The sequence below is a fragment of the Globicephala melas genome, chromosome 11 (assembly GCF_963455315.2).
Source record: "Globicephala melas chromosome 11, mGloMel1.2, whole genome shotgun sequence".
NCBI lineage: Eukaryota > Metazoa > Chordata > Mammalia > Artiodactyla > Delphinidae > Globicephala > Globicephala melas.
Genome location: NC_083324.2, coordinates 80646477 through 80669119, shown reverse-complemented (window position 1 = coordinate 80669119; position 22643 = coordinate 80646477). Strand labels below are relative to the sequence as shown.

Sequence of the window (22643 nt, the reverse complement as noted above, 5' to 3'; positions counted from 1 at the left end):
ATGGCCAGGGCAGGGTGGAGGTGGCATCCCCACAGTTCTGCGAGTTTTACCCCTAGGAGTTTGACCAGATTCTCACATTAAATATGCAAATATTGGGGGGAAATTCCTTCATGCTTCCAGCAGAGTGGGGAGAAGAGGAACCCTGTTGAAATATGCCAGAGCACTCTGTTGTTCTTAACAAGGCCTGCCTACTAAAGAATCTATTTAACCAGACCCTACCTTGCTGGGGTTTTGTCAGAGCCTAATTGTCCTGAAGGAAGGAAAATACTCAGTTCCAGCTGGCTCTAGACTTTCACATGAGAGAGGGAAAAACCCAACTCCAGCATACTCTAGCTATGTTGTCCCACCTAAGTCGGGGCATTTGCGGGGGCGGGGGGTACGACTGAGAAACAGTTGTGAAGTTCACGACCCAGAGGTAAAAGATCATTAAAAGACTGAGACTTAATCATTGGACTAGAGAAAGCTTCTCCTTCCCCAACATCTCACCACTACATTACTAAAGTTCTATATATCCTTTTATCAAGTAAACCATGTCAGGCTATACAGAAAAAATTACACAACATATCAAAAGGCAAAAAACAATTTGAAAAGGCAGAACCAGAAGAGAACCAGACATTGCAGGGATGTTGGAATTATTAGACCAGAAATTTAAAACAACTATGACTAATATGCTAAAGGATCTAATGAATAAAGTAGATAGTATGCAAGAACAGATAGGCAATGTAAGGAGAAAGATGAAAATCCTAAAATAAACAACGGAAAAAGAAATGCGAAAGATTAAAAACACAGTAATAGAAGGAAGAATGCCTTTGTTAGGCTTATTAGTAGAGTGGACATAAGTAAGGAAAGACTCTGAACTTGAGGCTATATCAATAGAAACCTCCAAAACTGAAAAACAAAGAAAACAAAGGCTAGGGAAAAAAAAAAAGAACAGAATACCCAAGGACTCTAGGACAAGCACAAAAAATATAACATATGTGTAATGGGAATACCAGAAGGAAAAGAAAGAGGGAAAGGAGCAGAATATTTGAAACAATAATGACTGAGAATTTCCCCAAACTAATGTCAGACAGCAAACCACAGATCTAGGAAGTTCAGAGAGTGCCAAGAAGGATAAATGAAAAAAGAAACAAACAGAAAACTATATATAAGCATATCATTTTCAAACTACAGAAGATCAAATAGAAAGAAATTACTCCTGAAAGAAGTCAGAGGAAAAACAAAACAAAACATCTAGCCTATAGAGGAACCAAGGTAAGAATTACATTTCACTTCTACTAAGAAACCATGAAAACAAGAATAGATTAGAGTGAAATATTTCAAGTGTTGAGAGAAAAAACCACAGCCTAGAATTCTGTACCCTGCAAAATTTCAAAAGTGAGGGAGAAATAAAAAATTTCTCAAACAAAAATGGAGGGAATGTGTTCCCTGTAGACCAGTCTTGCAAGACATGTTAAATGAAGTTTTTTAGAGACAAGGAAAATAATATAGGTCAGAAAGTCAAATCTTCATAAGGAAAGGAAGAATATCAAAGAAGGATATGGGAAGGTAAATAAAAACTTTTATTTTCCTTAGTTGATCTCACAGATAACGGTTTGTTCAAAATTATAATAGCAACAATGTATTTGGTTATATGGTTATACAAATATTGTATATATACTTATGTATGCTTATATATAACCGAAATAAATGATAGCAATGATACAATAGCTAGGAGGGAGGAAAAGTAGGATTTTTTTTATTACAAGGGTATTTACACTACCTGTGAAGAAGTATAGGGTTATTGGAAGGTGAACTTGGATTAATTGTAAATGTATACCACAAACTCTAGAGGGACCACTAAAAAAAGTTAAAGAATTATAACTGATAAGCTAAGACAGGAGAAAAAAAGGTTTTTGTGGTTCCTCAAAAAATTAAAAATAGAACTACCATATGATGCAGCAATTTCACATCTGGGTATACATTATTAATATTGTGATTTATAATAAGAAATGTATATTTGGCCTTCAGCCCTGCTGCTGGCACAGAGCTCCTAAAAACCTTAGAATTTCCTAAGTGAAGAGAGAGACAAAGGTGTTTTGTTATGTTAATGAGGTGAGCTTTGGCCTGCTTCTAGAGTTAGGGGCTGGTTGCTAGGAGAACAGTCATGCTGTTAAGGGTGCCTTCCATTTCCACAGGCTATTCCTAACCTTTACTGCATTTCCAGACCTCCTGTACTGGACTGTGACCAGCTTTTCTGCACAGAAACGTTGAGTAATGCCAAAGATGCAGTGAGAAATAAAATGGTAACTAGGTTAGTAACTATGCATAAAGAAATTCCTCTATGGTCATAGGGTGTACCCTTGAATACTGATGTGCAACTACCACATCAATACTAAAAACATGCTACCTTCTCCTCCCCTTAAAAAAAATTACTGAGATATTTTATTTTTACTGATTATTTTCCAGTGGATAGTGGGAATGGATAGGACCTCCTTTAATTGAGCTAAATAAATCTTTGATATGCAGCTGTATTCCCTTTTCCTGGGTGCATTCATAGGATGAATTTACTTGTGAATTGTCCCTTTGGCTTTGTACTACTCACTGCGTAATAAGACACCCCAAGGAAGTTTCCAGGAAGCAGGGGAAATGGCGGTGGTTATTTAACAAAACGGAAGAGAAATAAGCACATAGATGGAAAATAGCTCGATTTAAAGGGAATGATAATGGGAGAAAAATGAAAAAGAGCTAGAATATTTTATTTAATAATGTAAGGCCAAAGGCTGAATTTGACAGCAACGAAAACTAGAGGACCTACTGGAGATGCCGGGGATCGAACCCGGGGCCTCATACATGCGAAGCATGCGCTCTACCACTGAGCTACATCCCCTGCTGGAGGTCAGTCACCGGGCAGCATTCCTCTCCCTTTAAAATCTCAAAACGTTGTGCACAATTTTGGGTTTTTTTGTTTCCGACTAGAGAGTAGCCGTCATTGAAGACGAATTACATCTAAAGCCTCTTTCGGATTATATCCAAGTAGCCCCCTTCCGAGACCCGCCGACAACATCCAACTCGTATTGTTACTGAGAACAGAGCCCAATTTTAGTAGCTTCAGCACAATTATTCTTATTTTAGTAGTTTCAGCACAATTGTTTTTTCTCCCGTCAGTCAAATCGAACCCCCGGTGGAAAGAACTGAGGGATTTTTCAGGACCCTTTGAAAAATGGTCTACGAGCCAAAACAAAGGCTCATGGAAAATGAGACCCAATTTTTTTGCAGCAGAGTAAGTTGAATGGTCAAATGAATCTTTGGAGCTGCGTCGTCCAACTTGATCCCGCTTGGAGGAAAAAAAAAAAGAAAATTGTCCAGATAGATGAAATGTGAAAATCCTGCCCTCATATTTGTCCCCAGAGGCAACGGCTTGTCCCACAGAGACCTTCGAGTCCTCCTGACCACAGATAACCGGAGTGGTTATCTGTGAACTTTGGCTTCATAAAGAATCTTAGATTTAAAGAAGCCCGCATTCCTTTGTTTCCCCCTTTCCTTTATCCAGGGGCCAGCTTCTCGTTCCGCAGGCTACTTTACCCCGTGGAAGAATGAACGTGGACAAGACCTCCTAAACCAGCATCCGGGTCCGGAGCGCTTCTGCACCCGCAGCCCCGCTGCACTACTACAATCTACTGAAAAGGCTTTTCTGACCCCAGACCCAGATGCAGTGATTTTTGTCTCTCACTTCAGAAGTCATACAGCAGAGAACAGAAACTCTTCAAAAGTGAAAATGGCAACACCAAAGGCACGATTCATGATGATAAATTGGACTTCATTAAAATTAAAAATTACTGCTGCTCTGAGAAAGACACTGTTAAGCCATGGGCTGGGAGAAAATATTTGCAAAACACGAATCTGTTAAAGGGATGGTATCTAAAATATACAAAGAACTCTTAAAACTCAACAAGAAAATGAAAAGCCGATTATAAATCAGGCAACGTATCGGAACAGATACCTCATCAAAGAAGAAACATAGATGACAGATAACCATATAAAATGATGCTCTACATCGTACATCATCAGGGAATTGTAAATTAAAGCAACAATGAGATACTACTACACACCTATTGGAATAGCCAAAATTCAGAACACTGACAATACCAAATGCTAGGGAGTTGTACGAACCCTACTCCATTAGTTTCCCTCAGATATCTACCTACCCACAGTTTTCTGCCCTCAAAAGCCTTTAAAACCCTTTTCCTTTATCTCATCACTTCTCTACAAATTTATTTTTCTTTCCTAAGACACTATATAAGCTCAGGGCTAACTACCCCTTTGAGTCATTTATCATTGAATCCTCCCATGTGTATGCATGATGCATGCATTAATAAACTTTTGTTTCTCTGTTGTTAATCTGTTTTTTGTCGCTTTAATTTGCACAGTTCCAATCAACGAAGTTAAGACGGGTAGAGGAAAAGATGTTTTTTCCCCTCTTCTACACTACTTTATCATCCTAAATCCCAGATTGAGAATATTGAAGAGCCAACAGCCAACCAATGAGGGAAAATATACAATGTGCCTTTATTGTTTAAGCCACTGAGATTTTGTGGATGTTTTCTTTTACATCATGATCAAGCCTATGCTGAGTGACACGGGGAAATTATGCCTTTTGTTATATGAATAGCAATTTTATTTTCCCAGTCTGAATTTTTCATTGACTTTGCTTGTGTATTTTTACAGGAGGCTTTGTTTTGTTCTGTTTTACTCTATTATTATTCAAATAATACATATTTATTGCAGAAAATTTGGAAAGTAAGAAAAGGATAAAACTACTAAACAAACTCTACCTATACTCTTACCACTCTTTCAGAAGCTCTCTTGAAAAATCAAATTTGTTAAAATTTTCCTTTAAATAATTTTGGAAATTTTTTTTTTTTTTTTTTTTTTTTTTAGCGGTACGCGGGCCTGTCACTGTTGTGGCCTCTCTCGTTGCGGAGCACATGCTCTGGACGCGCAGGCTCAGCGGCCATGGCTCACGGGCCCAGCCACTCCGCGGCATGTGGGATCTTCGCGGACCGGGGCACGAACCCGTGTGCCCTACATCGGCAGGCGGACTCTCAACCACTGCGCCACCAGGTAAGCCCTAATTTTGGATTTTTGAATCACAATTGATTCAATAGCCTTCCCCACTCCAAAGTTATTAAAAATTTCACATGTGTTTTTGAAGTACTAGTAAGTTTTGTTTTCATAAATCTCAAACACCATTTAGAATTCATCCTGCTGTGAGTTGTGGGATATGGAGTCAAAACTTTTTTTCCAGGTAACTACCCAGCTTTTGCCACACCAATTATTAAATAGTCCATTTTTATCCATAATGGGGGATTATAACCCATTGTGCTCAGTAATTACCGTCAGAAATAAAGTATGGATACATAGTATTTGAATTGTGCAATTTATCTAACAGACACACATAGAACTCCTGATGAGAACAGAGTTCCCTCATAATGAAAATAGCATTATACCAATTAGAAGACTCTAAAGCCCAACTAATATCCTTTGTTTTACTCTCCTCCCTTCTTTTTTTCCCTGAAAGATATTGTAACTCTCTTTCTTTTCAAATGTGTATCTGAATTTCCTTTCAGATGAAAATTTTACCTTGTTTATGATAAAGTCCTTTGTTGAAAATATGTACATCTGAATCTCTTTTCAAATATATATTTTATCTTTTTACTGTGACACACTGTTTTCAAAGCATATACGTACTTGAATAGCTTTTTAAAAATATATATCAACCTTTTGAAGTTGACTTTCTTGTGAACAGAAGGATCTCTCTCCCCAGTGGCTCTCAAAGTAATTTCTTGAAAACTGAGGGATTCAGAGTCTTGTGGAAATGTGACCACTGACTTAGAAATTTTAAATATGGCTTTCTGTATACAGGAAGTAATGGGGGGAATATCCACTGGCACAAATATCCAATGGCATGTTTCCTCTCAAGTCTTAACACATGCATTTTTATGAGCGAATGATTTGGGTAGAAGACAATCTCTGTCACTCACAGGAAAACATATATTAGTCTTTAGGTATAGAAAGATAAAGGATGGTAAAAGGATATTAAATATTAGCACTTTATCAGAAAGAATTCAGGTAACCTTACATAGTGGCAACTTACCAGTATTTGCACATAGCCGCTCCTGGACTGTAGTTCTCAATAAGTTCCCAAATAAAACTGAAACTCATAGCTCCCGCATTGTGCATTTTTATTTCAGTTGACACATGTTGACTGGAAAAAAAAAAAACCACAATGTGAGAGTTGTGAGTTAAGTTTTATTTGGGGCAAAGTGAGGACTATAGCCCAGGAGACAGTGTCTCAGATAGCTCTGAGGAACGGCTCCGAAGACGTAGGGGGGAAGGTCAGTATTATATAAGATTCTGGTGCAGGGGGTACGTGCAGTTAAGCACACATTTTGGCAGAGGCTTGCTGATGTCACCGTTAATGATTTTAGTGCTTTTCTAGATATGACAAGATGTAAGAATTTGGGCTCATAAAATCTCCTGAAAATATCTAACTATTTGAAGGCCTGTTGTGCCAGTTTTTCCCAGAGCACAGAGTGCCTCATTTCTGATCTCCACTGCAAACTCCTTTCAGGGTGTGTTGAAGGTCAGCGGCTGCAGTGGCTAGTGATTTAGTCCTTGTAGAGACAGATGGCAAGTGCCAATTTTTAGTTGGCACGCCTCACAAATATGAGTGAAATTTTGCATATAGATTTTGAGTTGAGTTACAAAACTGCTCTAATTTGCACATCTATATATTTTCTTCTGTTTATTCAAATGCATTAATCCTTAGAACTCTGCTGTCCAATATGGTAGCCACTAGCACATGTGATTCTTGAGTAATTGAAATATGACCAGTCCAACTTGAGATGTACTGTAACTGTAAAGTACACAGCAGATTTCAAAGACTTAGTAAGAAAAAAAAAAGAATGTAAATGATCTAGGTAATATGCCTTTATATGGATTATTTATTGAGATGATAATATTTTAGATATACTGAATTAAATAAAATGTTATTAACTTCACTTGTTTCTTTTTACTTTTTTCAATGTGACTACTAGAAAATTTAAAATTATATATGTGGTTGGCATTTGTGCCTCATATTATATTGGGCAGTGCTTCCCAATTTACCGTGCTTTTGCTTATATCAGGAATGTACAAGACCCCACTTGGAATCCAGTTTGCTTCCGTCACAATGTAATGATTTACCAGGGACAATGGACATGATCCTAGTTATGCTTTACACCAAGACGCAGAGGCAAATTAAAGTCAGCCCAATTTCCCCACCCCACACATTTCTCTCCCTCATTGAGACCTGTCACTTTTCTGTTTCCTATTCCTTATTCTGGCAGTCAGATGAATCTATTGGACAAACTGAAAGACAAGTTCTTCCCGACAAATGGGGTCCTTCCAAGTTCAAAATCTACTTCATGGGATTTCTGTGAACATGAACAAAACTCTCCTATAGTCAGAAGCGGGCAAAAAGGAGATGAGATACCAATCACCTCACCTAGATTTCTAAGCATTTCCCGGGATTTCTAAGGAAGTTCAAGGAACATTATACTAGAGTCCAAGATTAGTCTAGCTTAATACACCTTTTTTTTCTGGGAATACCGTTAATGAGTTCCCAATCTTCAAATCACAATAAGCCCTTTTACATTCTCACTCTACATACTGTCTCTCTTTTCCATAATAATAAAACCCCTCCCAATCACAGATTGCTGCAGAGTTGCCATCTTAGGGATCAGTGTGGTTGCCAAATATCTCCACAAGACTCCAGCTTAAATTTTCTTAAACAGGCATCTTAATCATGTTCAAACCCAAGCTACTACTCGTTCCAAGCTCGATCTAACGCCCACAAAGCAAAAACACAACAGACTGCCAAGAGGTATAAGGGGATTCATTCTTCTCCGCACACATTCCACAATCGAAAGCCCCACCCCAACCCCCTTCTTCTGTCTACTTGGGCGAAGGTATGAAACATTTAGGATTAATCTGCTTGCCTCTGGCAGTTCATAGCCCAGAACAGGGACTTTTTTTTTTTTTTTTAAATGTTAGGAAAGAAAAGCTCATTTTCCGCCCGAACAGGGACTTGAACCCTGGACCCTCAGATTAAAAGTCTGATGCTCTACCGACTGAGCTACCCGGGCCCACGAACAGCCGCTTCTCTTACAGCCTAGAAAAGGTAAGTTCGTTAGGTTGGTTTCAATTTTGAGTTCTCAAAGCGTTGAAAAATAAGTCGCCGGCACAAGTACCTCACATACTCAAGACAAAAGCAGCCGGCGGATCTCACTTCTACACTAACTAGCTGCCACCACAACAGGCAACACGTTTGAAACAATTTGACTTCCCTCAAAAATCCAGCGCTCTGAGGAGCTACCTCAGCTATTGAAAGAGCCCCACGATGCTCTCAAAAGCCAACAGTTTGAGTAAAAATGAGGAGGATCTTCTTGTGGGACAAAAGTTTGCTGCTCACTTCCCTAAAATCACGGAAAGCCAACATTTTCTTGTACCTATAGGATGCAAAGAAGAGAGGTGGAGCTTGGACACGTCCTTCCTACCCATTTACCCAAATCCTATTCATGTTTAGAGATTCATATTCAAGCCCTCTTCGCCCTACTTCGCTAACTCCAACCTCGCCTCCTCCCTCTTCCCATTCACGCACTGCTTCGCCTTTCCACTCTGGTCCACTCTGCCAGCTCCTGCGTGAGATCTTCCCAATAACTCAGTCCACTCCATCCAGGTTCCGGGTTGTTGACACTCCAGTCAGGGTTTCCCAAACCTGCCAGATTTTGAGTCTGCGGAGCTTTCTAATAGTATAAATTACTGTCCGGCCTCTTCTAAATATGCTTTCGGACTTCATCCAAAATTCATATCTGGATTACCTGTCGGACAAAATAGGCGGAAAGTGGTTTTGCGCCTGACTGCCTGAGGTGTGAGATGCTCTCTAGGCATACAAGGTGCTAGTTCCTTTCCCAGCCCACACGTTTCCCCGCTCTCTCACATTCCGGAGAGAATTCCGTCCGAAAGAGGTTGTGTATTGTTTCCTCCTCCCTCTTCCCTCCTTCTGTCTTTCAAAACAGAACCTCAGTAAGGAAAGCAGTTGCCGGGTCCCGACCGAGTTGCTGCCCTAGGTTTGCTAGACACTCTCTGTCGCTCTGCATTTCTTGGTAGGTTTTGTAAATTCTTTCCGCTCTGTCATCTCTTTCCTTCCGGAAGGACCTAAATCCCCCTCTATCCGCCCCGTCCCTACCACCCTTACGCAATACTTAACGCTGAGGATTTCCCTGGTGGCGCAGTGGTTAAGAATTCTAAAGACTAGCTAAGTCACTAAAGCTAGTGACTAAGGGTTTGAGCCCTGGCCCAGGAAGATCCCCGATGCCGCGGAACAACTAAACTCGAGTGCCACAATTAGCCTGTGCTCTAAAGCCCGCGAGCCACAACTATGGAGCCCACGTGCTACAAATACTGGAGCCAGAAATACTTGACTTTTCTATAAAATACTTAACTTTTCTTCTTTGTATTCTTCTGCATTACCTCTGTGGTCTTTTAGGCAGCTTTGGAGGCAGAGGAGGATGAAGTTGGGGGAAAGGAAGAATTTGAAGACAAGAAAAATGCCCCATTCCTGGGACTTTCCTTGGTGATGGAATGGAAACGCCTTCCTGAGAGCTAGCTGTGAAGCAGACTTTGAAGCAAGCTGAGAGAAGTAGGGAAGATACCCGAAGCAGAAACAAAGAGCCGCAAGGTCCGAAATCAATCTAAAGCCAGCCATTCTTTTGTTTTCCTGCAATGCATAGCAATGACTCCTAATTCTCCAATTCCAATGGGTCTTTTTCAGTCCGTGTGCTACTCTCATCTCAGGCGCCTTCTCTTCCATAGCCATGTGAAAATCCAGGTCTCTAGATGCAAGCTATCTGCTGAATTATAGACTCAGGTATGACCTTGCTTACCAGACATCTTCATCATCATGAAGTTGCTTCCTACACATTTCAAATTCATCTCATGTTCAAACAGTGCCAGAACCAGTGATTGTCTGTGGCAGACACTTACCCCTTTTCCTTTAGTAGCTGAAGGTTTTCTGTCTTCTCTTTCCATCTGGACCTAAATTTCCAGAGGTAACTTTCTGAGTTCCCTTCTTTGTACTCACTCCCCTGAATTTTTTGCTAGGTCTCTGGCAGTCAGGAGCAGCGGAGGTACAGTCCCCTGCTGTGATGATGTGGGAAACCGGTGGTACCATGGAGATGACCAGAGAAGGAGTGACAAATCCCAAGGTCCAAGTTGAAGCCACTTGAGGCACACTGACCATCAGGGAGCCAAAGGTGAACCTTAGAGGTCCTAGGTATTAGTTATTTTCTTTCCCTGGGAAAAGTGCCCAGAATATGGATTCCCTTGGGGGCTACAGTGTCTACAGTCCCAGTGCTCTTCAGAGACTTTCTGTCTTTCATGATTCTGCCCACTGCCTTCATTTATCTGAGACTGTATGGAGGCTCCATGTCTAATCCAGTGAGTATGAAGAGGAAGAGAGAGAAGATGCATCAGGGTTCCTGGCACGGAAAACACCAAGGGCAAGATTTTGTTCTCTGCCAGGAGCTGCTAGGAGCCACTGGAAGGAAAATAAAGAGGACAACAGCTCACTCAAAAAGGAATTTAAAAGCAGTCTCTACTTGGCATCTGCCCTAAAATAGACACTGCTTTGTAAAAGCATTTCTCAACTGGGAGGGTCCAAAAACGATGCCCTTGGATGTCTGTGCTTTAGGGGTTTATAGCAGCTGCTGGGTAAACTGGGCATCCTAAGGTCCAGTGTCTGTGGAGTCCTGTCTTCTCATCTTCCACTGTGAGTTGCTAATCCTACCCTCTCAGCCCTCCTAGCCTTTGAGAGGCTAAATGGAAATCTTTTTTGTTTGTACACATGAACCAGCTTCCCTCCCTCTGCAAAATTCAGCTTTTATATTATTCTACTCTTTTGATATACAAACTAGCAACCAAAAAAAAAAAAAACTGAAAATGGAACTGATTTTGATATATTCACCTAATGTACAATTATGTATAGCAACAAAGTTGTTGTATAATTGTAATTAGCTCTTTGTTTATACCAATAGTGTTTATTTTAGGAAACACAAGAAATTTATGCATCCGTCTGTTTTTATCCCTCCATCTTCATCTCCCCAACCCTGCACACACTACCCCTTTGGTTGCATCTCAGAAATCTTTGGTGTGATGTTAAATCATGTATTCCACTTTATGACTTTATTTAAAATTCTAAAAACAAGAAACTGGAATTCCGTGGGCAAATGTAGGAAATGTAGAAGGGAAGACATTTTAATTCATTACTCGCCAATATCCTTGCAGCTTTATTTCAGCCAGGAGTGTGTGTATGGGGTTGGGTGTTTTCTACTACCTGGTCTGTGAAAATCTCCAATGAGACCCAATTTATCATCTGCCAAAATCCAGCTTCTAACAAAAATTTTTAATGCCTTAAGCCTAATTTCCACCCAAATCAAACTATTCCTGCCAGCTAATAGCTTCCAACCCTGAAACTTCCAATTATGTTCCCAATGTTCACGTTGACAGTCTCATCATTCCTTAGCACTGCCGTTTGGGTTGTTCAATGTTCTCTCAGTCACTCACTCAGAAAGATTTGGGACCCACTTCCCCCACCTCAACTGCTTGCATCCAGTAATGGATGGAGGGGTGGAGGAATGGAGGTGGGGATGAGAAGGGGGAGGCAGGGGAGGCAGGTGAAAGCTTTTCTCTTGTCTGTTAGATGATGCAGATCTGACTGCTCATACAACGAAAAGAACTAAAAGAATAGGGCCGTTTCTCTTCCCCTTTATTCTGTCCTTTTTCTGTTCTGTCTTTATTTGCGTATGCCAGTTGTGGTGGGAGGCTTCTTGCTTTGGAAGTGAAATGTCTGATGGGAATGTCTTTCTTTTCCTTTCTTCCCTTCTTCCCTCCTTCCCTCCCTCCCTTCCTTCCTTCCTTCCTTCCTTCCTTCCTCTCTTCCTCTCTTTCTCTCTCCTTCTTCTTGTCTTTATTTTGCTGTTGTCCCGCCCTGGGAGGTGATAAGCCAGAGGCAGCAAAAATGGGAAAACTATAAAAGCAATCCACTGCCCTTCTTTTCGCAGAGGATATGAGAAAAGGGGTTGATAAAACTTAAGTGGAGGTGCCAGGGATTGAACCAGGGACCTCGTACATGCAAAGCACGCGCTCTACCACTGAGCTACACCCCCATACCTCTACCTTTTTTTAGCTATTTCATAAAATATTATTTCTCCGTCTTTTTTTTTTTTTTGTAAGCTAAGAGTTCTCTGGAGAAAGTCTATCAGGTTAAATTACACTATTTCTGAAATTACTAAACTGGATACAGTCTAGTGGCTTCTCCCTGGCCTGCAGTTATTTAATTAACCCAGGAACAGTTGAAAGAATAATGCCTTCTAAGAGATAATTGACTGAGAATGTCTTACTTTTTTCTTTTTCTCTCTTTCTGTTCTTTTTCCTTCATGCTCCTCAATAATACTACCAATGGAATTGATTGCTCAAGATTGATGTTGTGAATCTGCCATGTTTGTCGTTTTGGGTTCAGGAAATCCTGAATGAGCCAGATCTTTCTTTTTTGTTTCCTTCAATTAAATATTCCTTGGGAAGACAGACATCACCAATGATGATGAGGCCCTTAGAGTGGAAAGGGATCAGGAGCAAATGGGTATGAAGTTAACTGTGCTATGAGCAAGAAAAAGTGAGTTAGGGAATATAAAGAGGAAAGTGGGAAATGTTTGTGCCAACATGGTTTAAGAGAGTAAAAGAAAAGGGCAGGAACAAAGGTGCTAGAAACCAAACCCAGTACTTCATTTTGTGTACTCTACTCTCACATAATCCAAGAAATTCGGAAAAATACCTGTCCCCACTGATTTCCATTATTTGCTACTGGTTCTCCAAGAATAAGTAGAAATGAAAAGCAAGGATTTAGAAATTTTAGAAGATCTTGTAAATTGCTTTCACTCCCAAGTTCATGATCAGAGGACTTGACTCATTTTAATAGTGTGTAGATCTAATGGGGTGCTGTCCAATTGCTTGGTGTATAGAATGTGGAGAGGGCAGCATACTAGAACGGGAGAGACAACACTTTATTCAACTTAGGCTTTCAGCTGGCACACTTACACATAAAGGTAGGTTAACAAGAGAAAACCAGAGCTTGTTAATGTGTGCAACAGGCATCACACAGAAGAAACCTAAACAAAAAGTAACTCAAAGTGGCGGCTTAGCACCGCGGCTAATGAAGTATATTCAACAAAGAACAGTAAATTTGTAGACAAATGACAGGATCGAGGAATGCAGTTTTCATCTTCCAAGGGCAGAAAACTGTGGGAAATTAAATATATGGGAAGAAACTAGTGGAGTAAGATTTGTATGCAGATTCCTCTGGTGCGTCTCTGGGCTGATAAGAGTTTGTCTCCAGTAAAAGGAGAATTTATATCCTGCCTTTGGGTGGATATGGGAGGGTAGAGAGAGCTTTCCTGTGTGTGTGTGGTTTTTTTGGGTTTTTTTTTTTTTTTTGCATCTTAATTAACTTCAGCTCAAAATAATTTTCATGTCAAAGAGGCATATTTTGCGTGACATAATCTGGTTTCATACATAGTCATGTGCAGAGGGAGCATGTTACAGTGTGTGATATATTAGAGCTAATTTGTCACTTCAACTCAAAAGTGCATGAAGATCTGAGAAATTATGAGTATGTCTTTCTATATCTTATCATATTTAAATCCTTTTAAGTTGCTTTTTAAATTTACAGTTTGATGTCATTAGTTTAAAAAGCCATTTAAAATTACATTATTTCTACTTAAACTAATTTACTGAATGCTAAACTAGATGTATTTCACTTTATTTTATTTTATTTTTTGGCGGCGCCCCGCGGCTTGCAGGATCTTAATTCCCCAACCAGGGATTTAACCCACGCCCTCAGCAGTGAAAGCGCGGAGTCCTAACCACGGGACCGCCAGGGAATTCCCATATTTCACTTTTTTCCCATCCCCCCTGCAAAATAAGGAGGTAGCTCAATATGAAGAGGATAGTAGTGATTCCAAAAACCGAAGGCCAGTTTTAGGCAGAAATACGAACACTCACAAGGAGTTGGTCTCATCACGCAGAATGAGAAACACTCGCCTGTGATTGGAGGTGCCGGGGATTGAACCCGGGGCCTCGAGCATGCTAAGCACGCGCTGAGCTACACCCCCTTACTCTTTTTGCTCGTGGAATAAAATTTAATGGCAATATCTAACTGCCTTGTGTTTCCAGAACCTGAAATTGTTAGTACAAAAATCCCTTATGTACGATTCCGTTATTTCTGAAATTCCTTTATTGCATTCTCTTTCCAGTCTACATGAAGAGAAAGGCATCTTCATGCTAGGCAGAAAGCTACATTCCTAGGATCTATTCACACTTGTCAACCTACAAAAGGTGAATAGAAGAAGGAAAAGAAAAGCCTAGAATCAGTGACACTCAAGGAACAACTGGGAGAACTAGCCCCACAACTTAATTTCTTCATACAGATCCCCATTGTAAGAATTTGCTGTCACCTAGAATATCATTCTGTGTCAGAATGTAAGAAGGTGCTTAAAGATGATAGTAAGCTCAACAGATTACAGTATCTTCGAGACAATCTTGGAAACACTGAGCATTAAAATGAATAAGAAACGATAAAGGAATACAAAGTAATGGATGAAATAAGACTGCTAGACCAGAGAGTTGACTGAAATACTAGGTCTGAGTGAGGAGATAGCCAGCATCAAAGGATCCTCAACTTTGCTCTGAGGATGGTAAGAATGACTCTGTTGTCTGTTACACAACATGGGGACTTCAAAAGTTCAGTCTGAATTGAGAGGCCAGTGGCTCAAACAGATTACTCAGACACTTGCTGAATTAAAGTTCTAAAATCACATGTACTTTGGCTAGAGTAAGATTCCATAAGTTCATTGAGGATTCATTCATAGAAAAATCTAGAGCCATTTTGTGACCTTCAGTGATGCCTAAAGGATTAGTGGGCTAGAAGACATAAGAAACCCCCAAACCCTTGAAATAAGGCAATTATAGCTTTCTCTCTAGATTTTTGTCGTGGCTCCATTACTTGAATAGGCAGGAAGCTCTGGGAGCAGCATTTTTTCCCCAGCACACACCAGGCACTTATCGCTAGCTTATCACCTTCTAGAATACGGTGGAGGAAAAGCTAAGGAAACAAAAATGTGACTCATGTTTTTAGTAGGATGATGTTTCCTTTAACTGAAATTATCTGTAAGTCCCATGTTCTTCACTATAGAAAATGTACATTGCTTCCCCGACCCTCACCAAACTTGAGGAATTGGGAATGGGTCTTTCCACTTTTTATTTTTCTTATTTATGCCCTTTAATTTATTGATTTCAAACTTTTCCCAAATCTAAGAGCCAGTGCACTTGAACTGAATGAAGAAGCCTCTTCCCAGTGAGTGATAGATGATGAGCATCACTTACTGCCAGGTGGTGGAGAGTTTGAGTTTTGAGGCATTGAAACTTGTTGGGTTTCCCAAGGGAAACTTGAAATCCTGCTCACAGAACTCTAGGTTGAGTTCTGACTGTGGTCAATGTGACACATTTATTTTTTCAAACTTTCAAAATAAAAAACAGTGCTTGTTTAATGTAGCTGGAGGTAACAAGTGGATAATAGTAATAACAATGGGTTACATTAAATGATTATATCACCTCCTTGATAAACAGACTCCCTAAGAGGTGAAGTAATTAGTTGGCCACTAGTTCACAGCCAACATGTAACAGGGCAAGTTTCAAAGCCAAGCAGATTTCCTAGAACACCTGCTCCAGATCCTTCTTTACAGTCAGGAATCCTGAAGTCAAAAGACAGATAGAATGACTTTTGGATTCATTTCCGTTTGAAAATGTCATTATCACTCACAGGGAAAGGGATGGCCCTACATAATTTCTTAATGTTGAGCAGCTCTCAATGCTGTGGGGAAATGAGAAAGAAGGGAATGAATTCATAAATATGTACCACGAAATAAAACACCTTAAATGCAGCAATATGGCCTGCAAACCCTACTATGACATTTTGTAGGGGACGCTACAGCTCTGGTTCTGGACGCCTCAAGGAACGGAGGACACAAAGACAGGAGAGAGGAAAACAAAGTATTTCTGAGAGTGAGGCATTATAGCATCTCTTTCAAATGGAATTTTCTCTGCAATAAAGAGAATGCCAAGGAGTTTGCGACTAGGACAATATCTACCAAATAAATCAGTTGAATACGTGTCCACTAGCTAGACCTGTAGATTCGGGTAGCTCACTAGGTAAATTTCAGAATTTTTAATCTGGGGAAACAAAGTTTGAATCCCTAGGGGTTCAGGTTCCATGTGTTTACATTTATTCTCCAGTTATTTCTAATCGGCAAAAGGCTACTGAAGTCTTGCCTGCTTGATGTTCTGAATATTTACAATGGACTCTTCTACCCTAGTGGCTGGTAAACTATTGCGTTCGAGCTAAGAATGGTTTTGGAAAGTTTCATGGATGTGCATGTCATCCTTGCGCAGAGGTCATGGGAATTTTCTCTGTATCTTTCCAGTTTTAGTATAAGTGTTGCCGAAAGGAGTACCGTTTTTTATTTTTAAAGGTGAAAAATAAAACAAAAAATAGTATTGGGTGACACGTGAAGTTTATATGAAATTTAAATTTCGGTGTCCATATATAAAGTTTTATTCGAATACAGCCACTTCACTTACACGTCGTCTATGGCTACTTTAGGGCTATCACGGAGAGTAATTGCAACAGAGACAGCACGTGGCACCCCTTCCCCTTCCCACTGCTGCTGTGCGCACTGCGCATTGCAGCGACTCAGTGATCTTTCCTCAAGTTTTTCAGTGTCCTGTGCATCTCTGAACCATAACATTTTATTGTTATTACTTTTATTAGTAGTGCTTGCACATCATGTGAAAACAAAACAAAACAAAAAGTGTGAACTGTGGCGCAACATTGTTTTTATTGTGCAATTAGGCTTTAGCATGCTAAAGGAACTCAACATTCGTGGGCATCATCCGAGTGAATAGGTACCGGTCCACGGCCTGTTAGGTACCAGGCCGCACAGCAGGAGGTGAGCGGCGGACGAGCGAGCGAAGCTTCATCTGCCGCTGCTCGTCGCTCCCCACCGCTCCCCACCGCTCCCCACCGCTCTCTATCGCTCGCATTACCGCCTGAACCATCCACACCCCTGTCCGTGGAAAAATTGTCTTCCACGAAACCGGTCCCTGGTGTCAAAAATGTTGGGGGCTGCTGCATTACGACGTTCCTTATTAATGCGCAGAAAGGAAACTCACCCCTGGGATCAACTAAAACTCTTAGTGTGCCGAAACCCGGGATCGAACCAAGGACCTTTAGATCTTCAGTCTAACGCTCTCCCAACTGAGCTATTTCGGCTACCTGAAAATCCCCTATTCCTGACATTTCTTTTTTAATATTTAGATTGTTTTCAACTTCCGTTTTAGACGTTTTCAGATTCCTTAAGCGTGGCTGCCTAATTGTCCAATATACTTGCCTATCTGGAAAGACCTGGAATCTATACCTTCCACGTATGCCAGTTGCATCCAATTCCTGGCAGTATTGGATGAACACGTAAAGGTGGGAGAATTTGAAAAGAGGTAATAATGAGGGATTCAATAGAAAGCCTTTCCGCTCCTCTACATCCTGTCAGTTGACCCAGATACAGCTCAGAATCTAAAGGAAACTAAAGAAAATATTATTGGGGGGGGGGTCCCTTATTTTTCTCTTCTTTTCATTCTTTCATCTCTCACAATCTCCAAAAATGCTGAGAAATGGAGTCCAATGATGCTGTGAATTTGCTAAAAGAATACCGTATACATAAATATTACCAGACTAAACTCTTGAGACGATATTCCCAACTGACAGGGAAGCAACTTTCACAAAATTTAGAAAATTTGAAACGGCATATCTCATCATAACAGAATTTCTTCACAAAAATTCCTTCAAAAATGAAAATGAAACTACAACCAAATCAGATTTTGATTGGCTCCTTCGTTAGCCAGGCAAGGAAATCATTTAGCATTGTGATGTAATAAACAGTGCACAGCACCATTTCATATTCAAGTATAAATAGAATATATGAGCAGGGCCTACACACATGAGTAATTTGCATGAGAAAGTAGCTTATGTTCCCATGGCTCCTACACTTGATACAATCCTCCATTCGTCAATCTACCTCTATAGCTTCATAGGGAGTTCCTACAGCTAAAGAAGAAGAAGAAAAAAGAACCAGACTTGGTTTATAGGTGGTTCTGCTCACTACTGGTGAGCAGAGGTGAACAGCTCTGAGCAGGTGAGCACTTTTCTCAACTCTGGGAGCTGCTAAACCACTGTAAAGAATAATTAATGTTATTCTGTAGCAGTTCTCAGCAAAGAGACTCCTAAGTGGAGGTGCCGGGGATTGAACCCGGGGCCTCGTGCATGCTAAGCACGCGCTCTACCACTGAGCTACACCCCCGATGTTGGGGGCTTATTTCATTCATATTAGAAATCAGTGAGGATTTGGTGAGTCTCGCAAAACCACCAATTGTTCTGTGAATTAACTTAACGAGCTCTAGCGGGTGCACTCCACCCAAAGTGCACTCCACTCACAAAGGTGAGCAGCTTCCATAGTACCTGAATGTTGGTGGTGAAGGTAAACCCTCTCAGTGGGCGTTACTTCAAGCAGGGCACGTGACTGTTCATTTTGCTTGTAGAGTAGGGATCTACACTAATTTATGAGAGGTGGCTAATAGTTTGGCTGGTAATTAGGAGCTTGGAAGGAAAATTATTGAAAAAGTGGTGACAGAGAGGTCTGGGAAAGAGGCAGGTAGTTAGAATTGCCCAAATGTGCAGTCTAAGGATATTTGTTTCCATGTGAATGCCCTCCAGAGAACAACCTCCTCAGAGGCGATCTAATAGGCAGTTGGACACGATGACCCATTCTGTTGATGTCTGGAAGCTTCTCTTTAGCCACCATTCTACTTGCCCAGTGAGCTCATGGACAAACTGGCCATGATGACAGGAACAGAGGTCATACACAGGTTCAGCAACATGCACCTCTATGCACCGAAATGATGTAGTTCAAACCACTGCTAAGTGACTAAACTACCAATATCACAGACAAACTTTGAGCCCTCACAAGCTATCATTCCATGGGGGAAGCAGCTAAACCCCTGGTGTCAGGTTCATTATATTTGACCAATTCTGTATTAAGGGGACAGTGTATATCTCACTGGAAGAAATACTTAACCTGGATGTGGATTTTCCTTCACCTCCCACAATGCTTCTGCCAAAACCACCAACCATGGATTTACTGAATGTCATATTCAACAGCATCCACAGCATTGTTTCTGAGACAAGAAGCCAGTTTATAGCAAATAAAATTTGGCAGTGGGCTAATGTTCTGGAATTCACTGGCCTCACCGTAAGCCCCTAACCCTGAAGCAGATGGCCTGATGGGATGGTGGAATGACCTTTTGAATACTTGGTTATTGTATGAGCTGAGAGACAATACTTTGGAGCGGGGAGGAGGGGCTGTGTAATGATATCCAGGATATGGTGAATATTCTTAATCAGTGACTAATAATGGGAATGTGTGTCTCTCTCATCAGGACACATGGTTGCACGAATCAGAGAGAGGAAGTGGTCTTTCCACTGTTACGGCTAACAGACACAGGGGCATTTTGCTTCCGCTCTAATCCACTGATAACTTTTATTTGGACTCCAAAGTCTTTAGGTGATTTTTCTGGTGTCTCTTTGTGATTGGAATTTATGAATAAAAGGCATTATTTTATTTAAAAAGATAAAAACAGTGTGGAAAGGGGGTTTATTGAGTGATGTCAAAGAAAGCTTGACAGCCTAAAATCCCTAATTTCACTAAATCAGTACTCTGATGAATTCACTTTAGGAACTGAAGGGAGGAATGTGTGGTCAGCTAATTTGTGTAAATTACTGAGAGGGGAATAATTCCTCACGACAAAAATCTCCTTTCATAATCCCAATAAGGATACGTAACTCCTCATGACAAAAATCTGACCTCTTTTCATAATCCCAATAAGGATGGGTGACACTATTTTGGCTAAATCAGAACACTTGTGGATTCACTTAACCACCTGCAACCTTTCTGCACTTTTCTCAACCCTGGGAGCTGCTGAACCACTGTAAAGAATAATCAATGTTATTCTCTAGCGGTTCCCAACAAAGAGACCCCAAGGTGGAAGTGCCGGGGATTGAACCCGGGGCCTCATGCATGCTAAGCACGCGCTCTACCACTGAGCTACACCCCCGATGCTGGTGGCCTATTTCATTCATATTAGAAATTAGTGAGGATTTGGTGAGTCTCGCAAAATCACCAATTGTTTTGTGAATTAACTTAACAAGGTCTAGCGGGTGCACTCCACCCAAAGTAAATGTCTTAACACCAGATTACTTGCTCAGAAAGACTGATGATCCATTGTTCCCTACTTCTGCTGACTATAGAAGATAATCATGCTTGGAGGTAGAAGAGTAGACGAGCACAGAGAAGGGATCATCACTGGGCAGATTTGCTTCTCCTTAGCCCACAGCTATTGCATTGACCAAGGCACAGTTGAAAGAATAATGCCTTCTTAAAGATAACTGACCGAGAATGTCTTACTTTTTTTCCTCTTTCTGTTCTTTTTCTTTCATGCTCCTCAGTGGTACTGCCAGTGGCACTGAGTCCTCAAACCTGATGATGTGAATCTGTTGTGTTTGTTGCCTCAGGTTCAAGAGATCCTACATGAGCCAGATTTTTCTTTTTTGTTTCTTTCAGCCAAATGTTCGTTGGGAAGACAGACTTCAACAGTGATGAGGCCACTGGAGTGGAGTAAAGGGTTATGAATTTAACTTTGCTATTGAGCAGGAAAAGGTAAGGTAATATAGAGAGGAAAGTGGGAAAAGTCTGTGCAAGCATGGTTTAAGAGAGTGAAATAGGACAGTAATGGAGGTGCTAGAAATGAAAGGTTGCATCAAAGATGCTGGCTTGGAAATGCTGGATGAACATATGGCAAAATTAAGTTAAATGAAGCGATTTAGTATCCATATCAAGGAATATCAAGAAGGAAGTTATTGATTTAGAGAAGAATTGGATTGTCAAACCTGAATCTTTATGACCCTATTCTTTCATCTGCTTTCAGTTTTCACTACTCTAATCTGAGTGGTGAACTTACCCTTCATTTAAGAATGCTTAATACTATCTCCTGGACATTCCAGACAAATTTGGACATTCCAGACAAAGGGCAAAACTCTACCAGTGATGGCATGTCAGCTACAGGGATGTTTTGTCAGTAAGGAAAATGAGAAGGCTCAAGTAATTGTTAAAATGTCCAGGGATGTTCATCTCTTTCCCTCATGTCTCTGGTTAATTAAGCAGTGAAATCAAGATACGAAATGTCACATAAATTCTCACACATATATATCATACATATAGCACTGACACACACACAATAAAGCGATTATTCTTTTATGTGTCATTTCACAGTGACTAAACCTCACAATACTCCCCAATGCACACACACACATAAAACCTCAAAGTAAAATGAAATTAAAAGTGTGATGCTGAGTAGCAAGTATATTGGAATTTCTTATCCTGCAACTTTCCTAGATTTTTCCAAGTAAACTTTATATTTTTATTTTAAAACTGTAAATGAAATCACAACCAAAATAGGTCAGTTAACAAAGCACAGTTGTTGGATTATGATAGTTCCATTTGGATTCCAAAGGTTTGATATAAAATTCCTGTAAGAAAATGAGATGTATTAAGAAACCTGGGAGACCGGCTAGTTTTGATGTCACTCCCATGATTACATATGTGTTGTCTGTGCGTGTGTTCAAAACAGAATAACAGCAAAAACCCCTAATCATTGATAACAATGACGGCATTTGGACTGGAGAAGCCTGAGCCGGAGGCTAAATTCTGCAGTGAAGGGGAAGGAAATGATGATGAGAGATGACAGGACTAGGGGAAAATAGAGCGCCAGAAGATAGTATATTAGGAAGGTTTGCCTATCAGAGGAAAGAACCTCCAGAAAGGACCTCTAAGCAGCAACTGGCATCTGTACCAGAAGGAAAAAGAAAGTCTTTAATACAATTCACTTACACTGTAGATTTCAAGACGGTGATCCTACAACATATGTTTGGCTGAATCACCAGATGTTAAGGATGGGTAGACATAGTGGGTCTCAAATCTGAGTGGAAGGAGCGTCTTCTTGGGAGACCGTGACTTTGATGCTATGTCAAGCACAGTGGCACGGAATAGCTTGGCGGAGCGCTTCTTGCAAGAGACATTTACGTTGGGTGGAGTGCGCTCCCTAGAGTGCATGTAAGTTAATTCATGGAACAATTTCTAGTATGACTGAAACGGGTCGACTATGTCGGGGGTGTAGCTCAGTGGTAGAGCGCGTGCTTAGCATGCACGAGGCCCCGGGTTCAATCCCCGGCACCTCCACTTGGGCATCTCTCTTTATTGGGAACCGCGGCAAGCAAACCAGGAGTGGCTTAGGCTTTCTGAGTGAGAGAATATCCAAGTTTCCTGCCTTGTCCTGGTGCCACAATC

The 22643-nt window shown here is 40.7% G+C and overlaps 8 non-coding genes across 8 annotated transcripts; 1 reads left to right on the top strand and 7 right to left on the bottom strand.

Annotated features, from left to right (window-relative positions):
* Positions 1-2797: 2797 nt before the first annotated feature.
* On the bottom strand, positions 2798-2869 carry TRNAA-CGC (transfer RNA alanine (anticodon CGC)). Its single transcript has one exon. It is a non-coding gene; the product is annotated as a tRNA-Ala (tRNA).
* Positions 2870-8095: 5226 nt separating this feature from the next.
* Positions 8096-8168, bottom strand: TRNAK-UUU (transfer RNA lysine (anticodon UUU)). The gene has a single exon. It is a non-coding gene; the product is annotated as a tRNA-Lys (tRNA).
* A 4008-nt stretch (positions 8169-12176) lies between these two features.
* Positions 12177-12248, bottom strand: TRNAA-UGC (transfer RNA alanine (anticodon UGC)). The gene has a single exon. It is a non-coding gene; the product is annotated as a tRNA-Ala (tRNA).
* Positions 12249-16539: 4291 nt separating this feature from the next.
* On the bottom strand, positions 16540-16646 carry LOC115848834 (U6 spliceosomal RNA). Its single transcript, XR_004037845.1, has one exon. It is a non-coding gene; the product is annotated as a U6 spliceosomal RNA (small nuclear RNA).
* A 745-nt stretch (positions 16647-17391) lies between these two features.
* On the bottom strand, positions 17392-17464 carry TRNAF-GAA (transfer RNA phenylalanine (anticodon GAA)). Its single transcript has one exon. It is a non-coding gene; the product is annotated as a tRNA-Phe (tRNA).
* A 1009-nt stretch (positions 17465-18473) lies between these two features.
* Positions 18474-18545, bottom strand: TRNAA-AGC (transfer RNA alanine (anticodon AGC)). The gene has a single exon. It is a non-coding gene; the product is annotated as a tRNA-Ala (tRNA).
* Positions 18546-20283: 1738 nt separating this feature from the next.
* Positions 20284-20355, bottom strand: TRNAA-AGC (transfer RNA alanine (anticodon AGC)). The gene has a single exon. It is a non-coding gene; the product is annotated as a tRNA-Ala (tRNA).
* Positions 20356-22463: 2108 nt separating this feature from the next.
* TRNAA-AGC (transfer RNA alanine (anticodon AGC)) lies at positions 22464-22535 on the top strand. The gene has a single exon. It is a non-coding gene; the product is annotated as a tRNA-Ala (tRNA).
* Positions 22536-22643: the final 108 nt, after the last annotated feature.